Genomic DNA, 12,032 nt, shown 5'->3' on the forward strand with positions numbered 1-12,032 from the left:
AAGGGAGAGGGACAGAGAGTAAGAAACATCGATGAGAGAGAAACATTGATCAGCTGCCTCCTGCACACCTCCCACTGGGTATGTGCCCACAACCAAGGTACATGCCCTTGACCAGAATCGAACCTGGGACCTTTCAGTCTGCAGGCCGACGCTCTATCCACTAAACCAAACCAGTCAGGGTTGCTTCTGCTGCAGTTTGTTCCAGCAAAAGGAATGCCCTGTGCCCAGTCTCTCCCTTCACCTAATCCACATCCAAATTAGTGTCTAGTGTGAGAGTGTCTGATGAGCAGAACCTAAATCATATTTAGAAAGAAGTCTGGAAAATAGTTATTTTGGTCTCCAACATGTATAGTACCCAAAACTAGAAGAAGGTTGGAATAGATGTTTAGCAAATCGATTTACACATTCTGCCATAAAGAGTATTCAGGTGGCTTATACCCTTTTCTTTTTTTTTTAAGTCTTTATTGTTGAAAGTATTACATATGTCCCCTTTTTCCTTCATCAACCCCCTCCAGCCCACCCCCAGGCCCTCACTACCCCACAGTCTGCATCCATGGGTTATGCATATATGTATTCAAGGTCTTCAATTGATTACCTATCACCCACCCTCTGAGATTCTGCTCTTTATAAATATACTAGAGGCCCAGTGAACGACATTCATGCACTCAGGGAGTCCCTCAGCCTGGCCCCCACTCCAGGCCTAAGCCGTCAGTCAGACATCCTTAACACTGCTGTGGAGGCGGGAGAGGCTCCCATCACCACTGCTGTGCTCACCAGCCTGGAGGGGGCAGGTCCTGCTTTGAGCATCTGCCCCCTGGTGGTCAGTGTGCATCATAGCGACAGGTCATTCCACTGTTTGGCCAATTTGCATATTACCCTTTTATTATGTAGGACTAGAGTTTGATGCACGAAATCCATGCAAGAATAGGCCTTCCTTCCCCCAGCTGCCAGCACCGGCTTCCCTCTGGCACCCAGGACCCGGACTTCCCTCTGGCCCCCAGCTTCATCCAGAAGGTCATCTGGAAGGATGTCCAGCCTAATTAGCATATTACACTTTTATTATTATAGATAGTACTAGAGGCCCAGTGCCCCAAAATTTGTGCACTCGGGGGGGGGAGGGGAGGGGTCCCTCAGCCCAGCCTGCGCCCATTTGTAGTCCAGGACCCCTTGGGGGATGTCCACCTGTTGACTTAGGCCCACTCCCTGGGGGATCAGGCCTAAGCTTGCAGTCAGACATCCTTCTGGCAGCCAAGGAGCCCTTGGGGGATGTCCGACTAAAGGCTTAGGCCCCCAAGGGATCGGGCCTAAACAGTTAGTTGGACATTCTTAGTGCTGCCACGGAGGTGGGAGAGGCTCCTGCCACCACCACTGCGCTGGCCAGCCATGAGCCAGCTTCTGGCTGAGCGGCACTCCCCATATGGAAGTGCACTGACCACCAGGGGGCAGCTCCTGCATTGAGCGTCTGCCCCCTGGTGGCCAGTGCGCATCATAGCAACCAGCCATTCTGCCGTTCAGCCAATTTGCATATTAGCCTTTTATTATTATTATTATTAGAGGCCCGGTGCACAAAATTTGTGCACTGGGGGGTGGGGTTCCCTCAGCCCAACCTGCCCCTCTCACAGTCCGGGAGCCCTCAGTGGATGTCCTACTTATGGCCACAGTCTGGCAGCAGAGGCTTAGAGCAGGCGGTGTGTGTGTGTGTGTCTCTGTCTGCTAGGGCCTGCCCCCAGCCACGCCACGTAGGCTCGAAGCAGTTGCCGTGTGTGTGTGTGTGTGTGTGTGTGTGTGTGTCCCCACTGGGAGTCTGCCCCCAACCACATTGGAGGCTCAGAGCAGGCACTGTGTGTGTGTGTGTCTGCTGGGGGCCTGCCCCCAGCCACACCATGGAGGCTTGGAGCAGGAGCCCCTCTGTGTTGATCCCTCAGGCTCCTGGCCTCCACTGCATGTTGTACTCTCCCTTGAGCCTATGGCCAGGATGGGGGTGCTGCTTGCAAGCCTGGCTTTCCTGCTCCCGGATCGCCATGGCGACCGGGGAGCAGGCCCAGCTTGGAGCTGCCCACAGGCCGGGCTTGCTCTCCTGCTCCTGGCCCCCATGGCGACCGGGGAGCAGGGAAAGTTTGGGGCTGCCCGCAGGCCAGGCTTGCTTTCCTGCTCCTGTATCAGGCCCAGCTTGGGGCTGCCCGCAGGCCAGGCTTGCTTTCCTGCTCCCGGATCCTCATGGCAACCAGGGAGAAGGCGCAGCTGGGGGCTGCCCTCAGGCCGGGCTTGCTTTCCTGCTCCCGGATCAGGCACAGCTGGGGGCTGCCTACAGGCCGCACTTTTCTACTTACCTATGGCCGGATCACCACAGTGACCCAGGGCCCAGTGGCACTTTCCTGCTCTCCAATAGTCATAGGGTCCCGGCTGGGGGCAGGGCTTAGCAGTACGGGGCTTAGGCAGCACAGGGGTCCCGGCTGGGGGCGGGGCTTATGCCCCACTGCCCAGGACTGCACATGGGGCCCGGATGGCAGCTCGCGCTGTCCCGCCCTGCCTGTAGTATAGGATAGAGGCCTGGTGCACGGGTGGGGGCCGGCTGGTTTGCCCTGAAAGTGTCCCGGATCAGGGTGGGGGTCCTGCTTAGGTGCCTGGCCAGCTTGGATGACGGGCTGAAGGCTGTTTGCAGCTGGTCACACCCCCTTCAGGGTGGGGGTCCCCACTGGGGTGCCTGGGCAGTCTGAGTGAGGGCCTGAGAGCCGTTTTCAGGCTGGAGGGCAACTTAAGCTCCCAGCCTCTCCTTTTTTTTTTTTTTTTAATTCTGGGATTTATTTACCTTCTATAGATGTCACTGGAGCTGAGAGCCGGCTCCAGCTCTGAGGGCTGAAAGCAAGTTTCTGGGTCTGTTTGGCTTCTATAATTGAAACTCTGTTGCCATCACTGCAGCTCTAAGCTCTGAGGCCGAAGCTGGCTGAAAGCAGGTCTCTGGAGCTTGTTTAGCTTCTATAATTGCAACATAGTTGCTTAGAGTGCAGCTCAGAGGCTGGCAGCGGCAGGCCGGGAACGTTGGCTTCCTCCGGCACTGGAGCAAGCAAGCCTCCTATTCGCTTCAGCTGCGTGGCTGCCAGCCGCCATCTTGGTTGGCAGTTAATTTGCATATCCTGCTGATTAGCCAATGGGAAGGGTGTCGGGGTTATGGTCAATTTGCATGTTTCTCTTTTATTAGATAGGTTATATGATGTCCCTATTTCCCCTCTTTTGCCCCCTCTACCCAGCTCTTGCCCCCCACTTCTCTCTGGCCATCACCATACTGTTGTCTGTGTCCATGGGTTGTGCATATATTTTCTTTAGCTAATCCCTTCTCTAAATTCACTTCTTTAAATTTTTATTTTCAAATAAGTGCTTATAACTGCACTATTATATATTTTCTATTATATCATTTAGAATTAAGATATTTTTTAATTGAACCCTTGTAAATTTTAGCACAATTTAATAAATTATGCTAGAAGCAATTAGAAGATTTTTCATGTAATGCAGATACATTTCAATTAACATTTTATTAATTTTTAATTTTTTAATATTTTAATTTGAAATAATCTCATACATGTAAAAAAAACTATAAAATACTACAGCATATTATATATACCCTTCACCCAGTTTCTTAGGTGTTAATAATTTAAACATAACCATTATACAACTAACAAAATTTTGAATATATTTTTCTTATAATCTCTTTAATGTTACTTAATCCATTTACTTTGTTTTTGTTAATCTTCACCCAAGGATATTTTCCACTGAATTTTAGAGAGAGTGAAGGGAAAGGGAGAGAAACATTGATTGGTTCCCTCCTGCACATGCTCTGATAGGGACTGGGGATCAAGCCAGCAACTGAGGTACATGCCCTTGACTGGAATTAAACCTGGGACCCTTCAGTCCACAGGCTAATGCTCTATCCACTGAGCAAAACAGGCTGCAGCTTAATTCATTTACTTTTAATCTATATGTGTCTTTATATTTAAAGTGGGTTTTGTTTTTGATTCACCCTCATAATCTGTCTTTTAATTGGTGCATTTATGCCACTGACTTTCAGAGTGCTTACTGATAGAGTTACTGCCATATCTGGCGGCTTCTGGGGCTTCTGGGGCCTGGCTGCCTGTGGCCCGGGACCGGATCCGATGACAGGCAGCAGGCAGGTGGCTTCTGGGGCTTCCGGGGCTGGCCTGCCTGCGGCCCAGGACCGAATCCAATGACGGGCGGCAGGCAGGCGACTTCTGGGGTCACCCACGAGGGCCTGGATGCCGGCTCACGCTGGCAGCTCGCGCTGTCCCGCCCTGCCTGCAGTATGCAGATTCACTGCCATCTTTGTTGGCAGTTAATTTGCATATCTTGCTGATTAGCCCATGGGAGGCATAGCGAAGGTACAGTCAATTACTATGTTTGTCTATTATTAGATAGTATAAGAAAAATCTAATTACTTCCCATTACTAAAATTTACCTTATTTCTTCCACTGAAAGATAATTTCCATGGGTCAAGGATTTTGTCTCTTTGGTTCACTAATGTACTCTGAGTGCCTAGAACAGACATAGAAGGCACTTAACGAATACTTGGTGAGTGAATGCTGTAGAAAAACCCATAAGTAGCAGGCTCCAAGTAATGTTTCCAACAATAGTGTGACAGAATATGTAAACCTTTCCTTGTCCTATCACTCGTGCCTAATGTTCAATATTTTATTCGATTGGCCAGTAACTCAGGCCTTGCATTACAAGGAAGTATAAATAGTTCAGAGATGGATAAATTATACTGCTTAATTTAGCATCATGCCCTATTCAAATACACCAAACTGCTGGGAGCCGGTCCATCCTTGCTGTTTCAAGGGACCTGGCGTATATGGCATACGGTTCTTAATATGTTTGCTCACCTTCTTGGCACTATGTGTTTTAACCAAGGTCACCTCTCCGAGAAAGGTTGAATCCCCAGGTAGGGATTTTCCCCTGAAGTTAGGGAGGGAATAAAACCCCTCAACTAAGTGCCAGGCGGGTAATTAATCACTTTAACTACGAACAATCATGCTTAAGCTACATAATCTTTACTCCCTGGAATGGAGATAAGAAACGCCCTAACCTTTGTAATAGAGATTGATAGGATTGAATCAACTGGTATAAATACAGATGTAACTAGATAGCAAGACACACAACTTGGCGGGTAATTAATCACTTTAACTACAAACAATCATGCTTAAGCTACATAATCTTTACTCCCTGGAATGGAGATAAGAAACATCCTAACCTTTGTAATAGAGATTGATAGGATTGAATCAACTGGTATAAATACAGATGTAACTAGATAGCAAGACACACAACTTGGCGGGTAATTAATCACTTTAACTACAAACAATCATGCTTAAGCTACATAATCTTTACTCCCTGGAATGGAGATAAGAAACATCCTAACCTTTGTAATAGAGATTGATAGGATTGAATCAACTGGTATAAATACAGATGTAACTAGATAGCAAGACACACAACTTAGGAGTCAGAATTCAGAAGACAGAACCTACACGGAGCCTGGAGACAGAAGAACTTCACTGGAGAGAACATGGCAATAGATCCTGGACTGAACCTGACTATAGAACATGGCAAGAGAACCTGACTAGAACCTGGTGACTGAACCTGGCTGGAGATCTGAAGCAGAACTTCTCTGGAGATCCAGACCAGAACTTGGCTGGAGATCCTGGTTAGAGATCCTGGCTAGGCTGCTGATCAACTGAACTCTGCCTCTGTGTCATTCCTTCTTTGCGGACTCCGTCTACTCCTTTGGGAACCCCTGGACCTGCTGGGGTTGGACCCCGGCATATGGTGCCCGAACAGGGTTCCCCTAGGTAAGCGCCCCGCACTCGGGACGGATAGGACTCCACCGTAGGAAGAGGGTGGATAGTCTTCGCCGACTCCGTCCACACCTTTGGGAACCCCTGGAAAAGGATTCCCCTAGGTAAGCCCCCCCCCCATTGAGAACCCCCACACTCGGGACGGATAGGACTCCATCAGGGTGCTACAGACCCCCCCTATAGAGGATAAGTAGGGTAAGAAGGTGGATAGTACAGAACTTAGATTGAGAAGATGTACCTTACTGAGTCCAAAGAAAGAAGACTCTGTATTGATTCTTAGATTGAGAAGATGTGCCATACTGAGTCGAAAGAAAGAAGACTCTGTATTGATCTTTAGATTAAGATGTTCCATACTGAGTCTAAAGAAATAAGACTCTGTATTGATCTTTTAACACATATGCTTGCTAGCAGAGGAATTAAGGTTACTCCCAGTCAGACAGAACATTTTATACAAGAAGTAGGTCCATGCTTTTCTGAGGAAGGAAAGGTAAATGTAAAGGCATGGGAGGAGGTAGGCCCAAGGAGCCTTATCCTTAACCCCACTGCAGCCTTTCCACCCTGGGAAAGTGCAGGATTGGCAAGCTCTCCCTGGGGTGATAGATCAGGACTCAGGTAATAGCGGAAAGCGCCAATCCTACTCTTAAAATGGATACAAGAGAGCATTTCGGGTTTTTCTTTTTAATGCTTGCTTTTAAAAAATAAAAAAGGGGGAATTTGCCGGGAGCCGGTCCATCCTTGCTGTTTCAAAGGACCTGGCATATATGGCATACTGTTCTTAAAATGTTTGCTCATCTTCTTGGCACTATTTGTTTTAACCAAGGTCTCCTCTCTGAGAAAGGTTGTTTCCCCAGGTAGGGATTTTCCCCTGAAGTTAGGGAGGGAATAAGACCCCTCAACTAAGTGCCAGGCGGGTAATTAATCACTTTAACTACGAACAATCATGCTTAAGCTACATAATCTTTACTCCCTGGAATGGAGATAAGAAACGCCCTAACCTTTGTAATAGAGATTGATAGGATTAAATCAACTGGTATAAATATAGATGTAACAAGACAGCAGAACACAGAACTTAGGAGACAGGACTTAGAAGAAAGAACCAAGAGAGACAGAACCTAGGCACAGAGCCTACACAGAACGTTCTCTAGAGACAGAAGAACTTCGCTGGAGAGAACATGGCAAAAGATCCTGGGCAGAAACTGGCCTCAGAACCTAGAGACAGAACCTAGCGAGAGAACATGGCAAAAGATCCCGGACTGAACCTGACTACAGAAATTGCCAAGAGAACCTGACTAGAACCTGGTGACTGAACCTGGCTGGAGAACCCAGACAGAACCTGGCTGGAGAACCTAGCGAGGGAACATGGCGACCAAACCTGGCTGGAGAAGTCCCTGTGTCATTCCTTCTTCGCCGACTCCGTCCACACTTTTGGGGACCCCTGGACCTGCTGGGGTTGGACCCCGGCGCCAAACCCCAGAAAATTTGCCAAAAGAGAAAACCTAAAGGCCTACTACTCTTAGATCTGAGCTGTTTTTTCAAGTGTGAAGGGTCTCCAAATGGTTTTCTTTCCTTCTTACCAAAGGTCAGAATTCTCTTATCTCATCGTCATTTTATAAAATGAGGAAACTGAAGCCAGAGAATGGGTAGCACAGAGATTCATTCACAGAATTTCTCTTCTTCCCATCATGTAGCCTTCTTCTCTTATCCTTTGAGGTTCTCCTTCCACAATCTTAGCTGTAAGCAAAATACAATCTCACTAGGTCCCCTCTTGTTGCTGCCCCATAAAAAGCACACAGGTTCTCTGTTTTGAAAGGTTTTGCTATTAAGGGTAACAAAGTGGGGATGACAAAAATAACAAATCTGAAGATGTTACAATTTAACATTCAACTGTGTGTATGAATGCCTGGCACTACATAAAAATCACAGCACCTTTCCAAGTTCTTAGTGAGCCTCCAATTTATTGGCTCTTCTTGAAATAATAAATAGGAGTCTTGCTAGGTTTCTAAAATTTTCCCTCCCACCTACCTTCTTTCCTGTCCTCCCAGGACACAAAACATATCACAGAGAAAAATAGTGGGTACATCTCTATTAAGTGAGAAATTAGCATTTCTGAGGACCTTCAAGAGTCACATCACCCCTTTGAAACTTTGACCCACAGGCGAATTTTCCTCAAAATGTGAGCAAATCATCTCTTAGATTTTTATGGAACATACAAAGCTCCCAGTTCCCATTTTACATTTCCAAACATCTGAACAACTCCTCAGCTCCAAAACCAAAATCCCTATCATAAATTCTTCTCCTAAATCCCCTTCCACCAAAACCTGTTCTTCATAATATCCTTGTTTCTGTTAATAGATCACTATCCTCCCAAAAATTTCTTATACTTATATGTCAGTTCCCAATGTCAACGTAAACATTTCTCAGGTCTCTATACCCTTCACTACAATCACACTGTCATCATTCTTGACTCAACTACTGTAATTTTTAACTCCACTGTATTCCAACCTCCAGGCTTCCACTACACCAGACTTCTGTTAAAGATTACTATCCATAAAAAAAAAATTAATCTCCATAAAAAGGGGTTCTTTTCAACTAAGAATCATGTACAAAATCCTTACCCTGGTAATAAGCAACTACATAATCTGTAAATAGGTATCCTTACCAGCCTGTTCCTTAAACATACAACTTTGCTTTCCTACCTCAGTACCTTTGATGGTTCAGTGTCCTTATGTGGAACTAGCTTTCGCCTCCCATCCTCCTCCAACCTCTAACAATATTTTGAATGTTCACATCCTCAAGGAAAGAAAAATGGCTGAGGCATATCATTCATTGAACACATATCCTGTCCAATGCTTTACAAATTATCCTAGTTCCCACAAACACATAATGGCTTACTACATTTTTTTAAGGAAGAGTTGAAGAAATTGAGGGCCAAAAGAGCTTATGCAAAGTCGTCCAAACCAGCAAGGAAACAATCCAAAATAACCCCATAGCGTTCTGTACTTTTTAATAAAACATGACACAAGATGGAAGGCTTTACTGTCAGAATGCCCACATGCAAATTCTAGTAACTCCAGTAACAACCTGTGTTAACTCAGCAAGTTATGTATTTGTGATGCCTTCGTTCCCCATGTAAAAAGGGGGTAATAGTACTATCTACCATATTGATAACAGTGAGAATTACATGAGATAACATAAAGTGCTTAGACTTGTATTTCGCCCTTAGTAAACAATCAATGCTAGCTATTATTACTGTTGTTGCTATTTATATGCTATGATATGTAAACGCTGACTATATCAATTATATGTTCTATTTCCAAAACAACTTTTACATAATGTGAAAGCTTAATACTGTATTTTTATATATGCTCAATAACTATTTGCAGAATACATTTATTTTTAAACAATGATTAAACTCCATGTTGTAAAAAAAGAAATTCACTATTTCCTCTTTTAAGAAAACTAACAATGCTTACCAACTTTCTTCCCTTTTTGTCATGTGAAACTACCATATGCAATGCCATATGGCAGTAATATGTCAAATGATGCAAAATACTATTTTGATTTAAACTCATCTTGCCTTATGCTAAACATTAATTCCCAGATTTTAAAATGTCCAAAATCATACTTTTTATTTAAACACCAACTGTATTTAGGTCATACCAATATCAAGTAAGCATACCATGAAATTTGACCAAGCCATTTCATTTCATTTTTCTATGGCAATAACTATAAAACATAAAATGCCTTCCAACCCAATGTAACTCGAAGACATAAACCTATCATACCCTTAGTCTTACCCTTACTTTGCTAAAATTAGTACCTGAAAAACTTCTACTACATCTATGTTACTCTGATGCAGAAAACTATCAAAGGAAGGGTATTGAATGCTAGTAACAAAATGCTTGAGAGAAATGAGCTTTAAACAAGGATAGATGAGAGTTTATTCCAAACCCTTCAAGTACTGAAACTGCACAAACCAAGATTCTGCCCACATGATTTACTATTACACATGGAGACAACAAGCTGGTTGGCTTCAAATAAAAGCAGAAGTAAAAAATATATTAATAAAACATTGTCATTTCTAACACAAAAATAACTGAGCTCTACCAATTATTTAAAAAAAAACATTGAGGCTTAACCATGTAATAACTTATTTCAATTAATTCATTATTTCAATTAATGAATAACAACATTAACATCTTCTTCATATACACATATTTAAAAACCAACAAAAACTTCATGAAATAAATATCTACTCTTACTCCATAGGATGTCCTCTGATATTTCTCCCTCTCTTTCTCTTTCTAATGTTAATGTCAATGCACTAAATTGATTCCAAAATCCATTAATATACTAAACTCTTTTGGTGGCACGCCCAATCTGACTTATATTGTATCAAAACTGCAGATGTTCTCCTTGGAAAACAACAGAACATTGTTGAAAGAAATGTCTTCGTTCTCACTGTTCCTGCTGCATCACTGACAAATAACAGTCGGTCAGGTCTGGGGACACAAGAGGACCTGAGTGGCTGCCCAGGGTACTGAAACTGAGACAAAACGATAGTTTTGGAAATTTATTATTGCCAAATTAGACCAAAATTGAGGAGTTTACCACAAGCTGACAGAGCACTCAGCGGCTGCCACCAAAGTTACTGGTGGCCTGAGTGCTTCTGGGGTCGCTTGGCCTCGGGTGGGGCTGCTCCCTCTCCCGCACAGGGTTCTGCCGGTCACGCAATAGGCTTCCTTCCGGGCAGAGCAGCGGACTCTAAGAGGCAGGGCCGGGGACTCGGAGTCCAGCAGAGTCACGTCCCACCTACAATCTGAGCTCCCATTGGGCGGGGGCGAGAGAGTGGAAAAGGAGGAGGGAAAAGGTTGGGAAGAAAGGAGGTGACAGCCTCTTTTTTCCAAACATTAAAGAGTCCCCGCAACTCAAGTCTAGCCTGGGGACTTCGCGGCAAGAGAAGCCTTCCAAACATCTTCCCAAGCTCCTGCCACCTCGGCAGGGGACTGTGAGGAGCCAAACGGATAAACCAGCAACTTCAGATACAAACTCATGAGAGGGATGTGGGGTGTGGGGTGGGGGAGTCTCGGCCTTCCCAAGGCAGAGCTTTTTGTCTTTATAACCTTTTACGAAAAGCTTATTTTCCTCTGCGCCCAGCCTGGGGAAGAACAGCAAAGACCTCGCAGCTCCAAGTGAGGCGAGGGGGTGTGTTCTCCGGCCCTGGCCCGGCGCCCGGCCGCTCCGAGGCCGCGGGGGTTCTTACCTGGAAGCTGGCCCCACAACACAGATAGGCTCGCGGGACCGCGTCTCCGCGGGAGAAGTCCTAACCTGATTCCATGACTGGGTCTCCTCACCAACCCCAGAGCCCGGAGCGGCAGCGGGGACAACAGCAGGGCGACAAGGCGGAAGTCCCGCCCCACGCGCCTCATTGGCCTGCACCCGAAGGCGGAAGTAAGCCATTGGGCCCTGGCTGTGTTTGCTAAGGCTCGGTCCCGCACCCACGCGGTGTCTCCGCCTGCTCGCGGGGCTCGGAGGAATGCCCAGTTGGTGGAGTCGAGTTCTTGGCTGCGCGATCGGTCTTCCCCTGAGGGCAGGGTGGGGCAGACTTCTGCTTTTGGCCGGGGAGGGAGCAGGCTGGCGCAGAGGACTGTGCTCCCGGGAGTGGGGCCGGTGGGGTCCTGAGGGGCCCTGACCGAGCGGCCAGGTCCGGCAGCCCAGGTCTGATGTGGCTGTTGGGCGAAAGCAGCCCGACACCCTGGTCAGCAGCGCCTGGGAGGCCCTGGAGCTGGTACCAGGGCGTCTCTTCCTGCACCCACTCGCCCGACCGGCTGAAGCGGCGAGGACGAGGACGATGACGAGAACGAGGCCTCATCCCCTCTGCACGCTGTCCGCAGGCTGAGAGGGGAGACTGACGCGACCTAGGCCGGCGCCTTAGAGTCCCGGTGCAGTGGTTAGGGGTGCGAGCGCCCGGAGGGCTATCTGCAGTCCTTGCCTGGCTGGGAGCCGCGCTGACTTTAGCACTCTGGGCCTGACTGGGGCCGACTCCTGGACTCGGCAAAAGTCAAACTATTTGATTAAGCCCTACGTCAGACTTTTAAAACCTTTGCCTCCTTTGGATGAATCAAAAATTCTCGTCCTCTACCTCCCTTCAGGTAAACCTTACCCATCCCGGGC

The 12,032-nt window shown here is 46.7% G+C and overlaps 1 protein-coding gene across 4 annotated transcripts in view; it reads right to left on the reverse strand.

Annotated features, from left to right (window-relative positions):
* RNF13 (ring finger protein 13) overlaps positions 1 to 11,278 on the reverse strand; it is a 183,884-nt gene extending 172,606 nt beyond the window's left edge. For 2 of the 4 annotated variants that reach the window (XM_059688166.1, XM_059688167.1), the window contains exon 1: positions 11,122 to 11,278. The gene's annotated coding sequence lies outside the window, so the exon portion shown is untranslated. The remainder of the gene's footprint in view (positions 1 to 11,121) is intronic. The other 2 variants (XM_059688164.1, XM_059688169.1) reach the window with 2 other exon arrangements.
* Between the last annotated feature and the right edge of the window lie 754 nt (positions 11,279 to 12,032).

The sequence above is a fragment of the Myotis daubentonii genome, chromosome 3, assembly GCF_963259705.1.
Source record: "Myotis daubentonii chromosome 3, mMyoDau2.1, whole genome shotgun sequence".
Classification (NCBI taxonomy): Eukaryota; Metazoa; Chordata; class Mammalia; order Chiroptera; family Vespertilionidae; genus Myotis; species Myotis daubentonii.